General features: G+C 44.3%; 2 long non-coding RNA genes across 2 annotated transcripts; both read left to right on the forward strand.

Moving 5' to 3' along the window:
* Positions 1 to 697: 697 nt before the first annotated feature.
* LOC148314878 (uncharacterized) lies at positions 698 to 2,003 on the forward strand. Its single transcript, XR_015841447.1, has 3 exons — positions 698 to 1,443; positions 1,531 to 1,624; positions 1,692 to 2,003. It is a non-coding gene; the product is annotated as an uncharacterized LOC148314878 (long non-coding RNA).
* Positions 2,004 to 2,150: 147 nt separating this feature from the next.
* LOC148314879 (uncharacterized) lies at positions 2,151 to 3,183 on the forward strand. The gene is made up of 3 exons (XR_015841446.1): positions 2,151 to 2,579; positions 2,667 to 2,769; positions 2,831 to 3,183. It is a non-coding gene; the product is annotated as an uncharacterized LOC148314879 (long non-coding RNA).
* The last annotated feature ends 3,544 nt before the right edge of the window (positions 3,184 to 6,727 follow it).

Consider the following 6,727-nt stretch of genomic DNA (forward strand, 5'->3'; position numbering starts at 1 on the left):
GGTGCTATTTCCGTATTCAATGCATATACTAGGCGCGCCGCACTACAAGGCGCTAGCTCAGCCGCTCGCGCTAGTTCAGCGCTAGTTCAGGCGAGACTAGCCGCTCTCGCGCTAGCTCAGCCGCTCGCTCTATCCAGCCGCTCGCTCGCGCTAGCTCAGCCACTCGCGCGCGCTAGCTCAGCCACTCGCACCTGAGTCGCGCTAGCTCAGCCGCTCGCACCTGAGTCGCGCTAGCTGATGTCAGCTCACCAAGACTCAATCCCCCAAGTGATCGTTTCCAGAGGTATCACCCCATTTCAATGACAGATGCTATGAATCTATTGGGAGTCACTGCCAATAACAATGACTATAACCAACAAAAGGTGTCTTGGCATTAGTCTACTAAACAACGTCAGGGGAGGGACTTCACTGGTCACCACACTCCTTAGAGTCACGGTTTCAAACCAAAAAAAACCTCAGCTTACAAGCAAACAATGAAACAAAGAAATAAGATTAACACAAAACATGTGTCTCTCATGCCATCTATATACCCAAAATAAATAAAAATAACACAAAAGATTACAGCAATGGCTTCTTGGGAGCCACTCAGCCTTAGCCAATTACAGCAATGGCTTCTTGGGAGCCACTCAGACTCAACCAATCACATGGCTGTTTAGAGAGATGGGCTGTTGTGCTTTGGGCTTTTTGCAGTCTGTTGTCTAAACCTGGGACGTTTCTTGCTTGCAATAACATAAATGATAAGACTGACTACAACATTGTCGACAGCTGCCCTTTTGTCCAGCTTTCTCCTACACCATCACCCAAACACCATAGTCACATAATGTATAATTCACGGTCAATTAGAAGCATAGATGACTCAGACTTTGTCCAGCAGGGTGTGCTAACATGCACTGAACAGCCCAATGAGTAAAAGGGTTGATGGTCGCGAGAGTGATGCTTAGTCCATATAATGGGCGCGTCGCTTTACAAGGCGCTTTGACTGTTTTGGGGAAGATTAGGGACTTTAAAGAGCGCCCTATGGCCCGGAAAATACGGTATAAAAGAGGAAAGATTGCAGCCGTACAATGAAGACGCTCTAAGATGAACAGCTTGTTGGCTTTTGAGGTGAGTGGTGCAAAATCAAATGGATGATGACACTTGTTAAGATGAGACTGTCTTTTCCGTAGCGGCCCCGGACGAGGAGGAGCAGATGCTACGGCGCTTGGAGAGCAAAATGCCAACTGGACAGGGAGACTATTTCTTTGTTGTTCTTATCTTTGCTCTGTCACTAACTCACTGGGTGTGCACTGCCAACACTGACTGCATGATGGGGAGAAGTCGAGTTCCTATTTGCCCCTTCTTCCACTGTTTTTGCCCCCCTTTCTTGTAACAGGCTGGCAGCGGAGCGGGATGGCCCAAGTGGTGCTAAGAACCACTGGACGAGAGTCGTCATCGCACAATTAAGTGAGAAGTCCACAACTGAAAGTTTTGCAGGATGGGCACAGCCATGAAATAAGATGGTGACATACAAGTCAATGTTTGTTGTTGCAGGTTGGAGAAGGAAGCGGTCGAGACGGGAGTCTCAGAACAGCAGCGGAAGTCATAAAATCGAATTGACGGGGCAGAAGAGGAGCCGGATGAAAGGGTGGAAAAAGTTAAAACGCATGCATGCAAATCCATCAACAAGTGGCACATGAACATTTTTGTTACAGGCCGTTTGTGGACAAGGAATGATCGCTCCGTCAAGTGATGCTCCAAGCTGAGCAGCTTCCTGGCTCTTGAGGTAGATGACAGCATTCTTCTAACAACGCTTGGAGAGCAAAGCACCAACTGGACAGGGAAAGTATTTTTGTTGTTCTTATCTTTGCTCTGTCACTAACTCACTGGGTGTTCACTGCCAACACTGACTGCATGATGGGGAGAAGTCGAGTTCCTATTTAACCCTTCCACTGTTATTGCCCCCCCCCCTTTTCTTGTAACAAGCTGGCAGCAGTGCGGGATGGCCCAAGTGGTGCTAAGAACCACTGGACGAGAGTCGTCATCGCACAATTAAGTGAGAAGTCCACAACTGAAAGTTTTGCAGGATGGGCACAGCCATGAAATAAGATGGTGACATACAAGTCAATGTTTGTTGTTGCAGGTTGGACGGGGGTCTCAAAACGCACGGCCAATGCATCAACAAAGTGGCGCAGGGCTCAGAGATGGATTCAAAGAGGAAAGATTGCAGCCGTACAATGAAGACGCTCCAAGATGTACAGCTTGTTGGCTTTTGAGGCGAGTGTTGCAAAATCAAATGGATGATGACACTTGTTAAGATGAGACTGTCTTTTCCGTAGCGGCCCCGGACGAGGAGGAGCAGATGCTACGGCGCTTGGAGAGCAAAGTGCCAACTGGACAGGGAGACTATTTCTTGTTCTTATCTTCGCTCTGTCACTAACTCACTGGGTGTACACTGACTGCATGATGGGGAGAAGTAGAGTTCCTATTTGCCCCTTCTTCCACAGTTTTTGCCCCCCTTCTTTGTAACAGGCTGGCAGCGGAGCGGGATGGCCCAAGTGGTGCTAAGAACCACTGGACGAGAGTCGTCATCGCACAATTAAGTGAGAAGTCCGCAACTGAAAGTTTTGCAGGATGGGCACAGACATGAAATAAGATGGTGACATACAAGTCGATGTTTGTTGTTGCAGGTTGGAGAAGGAAGCGGTCGAGACGGGAGTCTCAGAACAGCGGCGGAAGTCATAGAATCGAATTGACGGGGCAGAAGAGGAGCCGGATAAAAGGGTGGACAAAGTTAAGAAAACACATGCATGCTAATCCATCAACAAGTGGCACATGAACATATTTGTTACAGGCCGTTTGTGGACAAGGAATGATCGCTCCCATCAAGTGATGCTCCAAGGTCAGCAGCTTCCAGTGTTCTAACAACGTTTGGAGAGCAAAGTGCCAAGTGGACAGGGAGAGTATTTCTTTGTTGTTATCTTTGGTCTATCACTAACTCACTGGGTGTGCACTGCCAACACTGACTGCATGATGGCCATTTTGGACTGAGTTGTGCATGAAGGCAATGCTTCATTTGAGGCAAATGTGGTCTGATATATTAATTTGAGATTTTATTTTTTTAATTATTTTTTTAAGTGAATTGTCAAACTTCCTTTTTGTATGCTCCACATGTGCGTTTGTACGTGAATTAAAATTGTCAAGTGATTTCAAGTGGTCTATTTGAACTTGTGAGTGGCAGTATATGCATGTTTTTGAAAAATGACAAGTGTAGAATGGCATTTCCCCCAAACATTCGAAGGGTGACTTTAAACATGCTTTCAAACTTTAAAACTCGACTAACAATGTTGATAAACATGCAACAGGTTCGGCATTCGTAGAAAGCAGAAGTTACATTTTTCATGTAGATAAAAGTAATGGAGGGTAAGTAGTTAAATGTCAATTCTCCTAACATTAAAAGTGGTACATATATAAAACTTGTATAGTAAAACAAGATGAGTGAAGCTTTGAACAAACATTGCGAGACAGCCAATCATACGAACAAGGTGGGCAAAATCCTGCCTTCTGTTAGCTGGCCAGGTTAGCATTGAGCTCATGACTTGAAATTCCACACAGGCAAAGTAAGGCAATAACATCCCACGTAGTTTGAATTTGGTGTTTTAGCCGTTTCATTTTTTACATTTGTCTTTATAATACTGGGCCTGTTTTATTTAATTGTCATTAGAATGTATCTAATAATCAGATACCCTTATACCATATAATATTTGATAATTGGTTTATTTTTTTAATTGAATGTGATATTGTTTTGTTTCATTAATTCAATAAAGTTTAAAAAAAAGAAAAAACAATCTCTGCCTATTCATTCAATAGTTTTTTTTTAAGTCACGTGTCCATGTTCAAAATTTAAACGTCAACTTGGTTGTCTCAGTGCTTCTTCACGCATGTACGCCCCTCCCCCCTATGTACATCTTATTTCTTGAAACAACTGAGCATTAACTCTAAAATTGACCTTTTCCTCATTGCAATGTTACTCGTTATCCTTAGGTCTTTAAACGTGGAGAAAGGGTGATATAAGTTTCGTTTTCGTCCAAGATGCAGCATAATCGCGTGCATGAAATTTGTCCCTCGAGGCTTCCGTAGTTGAGGCGTCACCTTAGGCGCGAGCTGAATTTTCGTTCTTTCTCCTGCGGACCTTCGAAAGGTAAGCACCTCTCTTCGCTGATGCTTTTTAGTTAAATGGCTAGCTTATTTGTATTGTGGTGGAATTGTTTCATGCTGTTAATGATGTGTGTTGCTGCTGGGTTGAACTTTAATGCTCGTTTTGACGGCTGATGCTTGAGCTCCGGTGTAGTTTTTTTACCTCCTTGTAAGATTGTTGCTCCTTGCGTTGTTGTCCACGGTTGGTTTTCTGTGCTTTGGGGCTTCGTGGTGGCTGAGGTAAAACCGGATTTAATGGCGCGCTGAGCGCGAGTAAATTGCTGGGGCCTAGGAGTCACCGAGCTAACTGCTAAATCGGAGTTTAATGGCGCCCTTTTTATTTAATTTTTTATTTGCCTCCCCTGAAATGTAGTTGTCACTTATGATGTCCACGATTGTTTACTCTGCATTGTGGCGGCTGGGCTAACTGCTAAAACCGGTTAAAATGGCGGGTTCAGCTTGTGTTAATTTGCGGGGGGCCATTTAGCTACTGAGCTAACGGCTAAGATTAGAATTAATGGCTCGCTGAGCGCGAGTGAATTGGTGGTGCCTAGGAGTCCCCGAGCTGACTGCTAAAACCGGATTTAATGCCGTGCTGAGCGGGCGTAAATTGCTGGGGATAAGAGTCACCGAGCTAACTGCTAAAACGGGGTTAAATGGCGCGCTTTTTAATTTTTTATTTGCCTCGCCTGCAATGTAGTTGTCACTTATGATGTCGTCCATGGTTGTTTTCGCTGCATTGTGGCTTCGTAATGGCTGGGCTAACTGCTAAAAACGGTTTAAAATGGCGGGCTCAGCGTGTGTTAATTGCGGGGCCTTTTAGCTACCTAGCTAACGGCTAAGATTGGAATTAATGGCGCGCTGAACGCGAGTAAATGGCGGGCGGGGCCAAAGTAGCTTCTGAGCAAACTGCCAACTTTGAGCAAATGACACGCTGAGCGCAAGGAAAAGGCGGGAGCCTTGTTCCGCTGTGATTGGTCCAGGTTGAACAAGTTATGGTGTTTGAGTCCCTGTGCTTGGCCTAGTTTGAAATGCGTCATGTGGTGTGCTGTTCAAGCCCTGTGATTGGCCTCGTTTGAAATGCGTCACAAGGCTGGCTGGTTGAACACCCCCCCCCCTTTTTTTTTTTTTTTTTTTTTTTTCCCCTGAACACTGATTCATTTTAAATGCATCATGCTATATTGCTGTCCCATGTATATCATACTTGATTTTTTTATCACACATGTACTGCTGTTTTTAATCAGTTTTCAACCTTACGCTGCACAATGAGTGTTTTTATTCCTGTTAAGCACATCCACTTTTTTTTTTAAACATTGTTCCACTTGGCATTGTGGACTCTTTGGCATTGGCTGTATTGTGGAATTTTTGGCATTGTGGAATTTCTTGCATTGTGGAATTTTTGGCACTGTGGACTTGTTAGGGGTTGGGGTTTTAGGGTTAGGGGTAAGGGTTTCGGGCACAGGTGTCAAACTCAAGGCCCGGGGGCCAGATCCGGCCCGCCACATCATTTAGTGAGGCCCGCCAAGACAAAACATGCACGACTACGTTTCTTGTCAAAATACCAAATGTTTTCTTTGTGACTAACCACACTGTTAAAATGAATTGAATGGTAGTTAAACAAACAACATTTTCCTGGATTCAGATTTTTAAAACTCATTAGCCATCACTTTGTTGTGTATATGTAATAATAATATGATAAACTATGATGTGGCCCACGAGAAAGATGAGTTTGACACCCCTGGTTTAGGGTTAGTGGTTGGGATTTAGGGCTTTAAGGGTTGGGGGCTTTAAAGCTTGGGGGCTTTAAAGGTTGGGGGCTGGGGGGTTTAGGGGTTGGGGGGTTTAAGGGTTTAGGGCAGCGGTCGGGAACCTTTTTGACCTGGAGACCCATAAAACCAAACTATTTCTAGATATATATTTTTTGAGAGCCATATAGTATTTTAAACATATAATAATAATAATAATAATAATAAAAGGTTTACTTTTAATGTGACTTCTGGTGCTGCATGTTTTTTTTTTTTTATGTCCTTAATTTGTGTTTCCTCGACTTGATTCGCCATCATGATGCTCCGATCGTGAACCGTTCTTGCTGACAGTGGCATGTCTCTTATTTTTTTGATTATCTTGGCTTTATTTGGAAAGTCATCAAAAAGTTCATTGGCCACATCAAGCATAAATGTTTTGGCATATTCGCCATCTGTGAACGGCTTTCCACAATTCACTATTGCCAAAGCACCCGCAAAGCTAGCGGAATTACCGTCACCTTGCGTGGTCCAGACACGCAGTTGCTGCTGGCTCGTCTGCACTTTCAGTTGCAGCTCTTCGCATGCCTTTTTCCTGCTGTCCCCCGGTGGATATTTCAATGCAAAAGAAGCATGACGCGTATCGAAGTGCCGCTTTATATTTGAGCGTTTCATTGATGCAATTTTGTCATTTCATATTCGACATACTGCGGATCCTGCTCTCTCCACAAATGCAAATTCCTCTGTCCACGCAGCCTGGAATGCACGGTAATCATCGTCTTTTTTTCTTTTCGCCATCTTTTCTGTTACAA

The sequence above is a fragment of the Idiotropiscis lumnitzeri genome, unplaced genomic scaffold, assembly GCF_059441095.1.
Source record: "Idiotropiscis lumnitzeri isolate Australia: NSW breed Sydney's pygmy pipehorse unplaced genomic scaffold, RoL_Ilum_1.0 HiC_scaffold_200, whole genome shotgun sequence".
Taxonomy (NCBI): Eukaryota; Metazoa; Chordata; class Actinopteri; order Syngnathiformes; family Syngnathidae; genus Idiotropiscis; species Idiotropiscis lumnitzeri.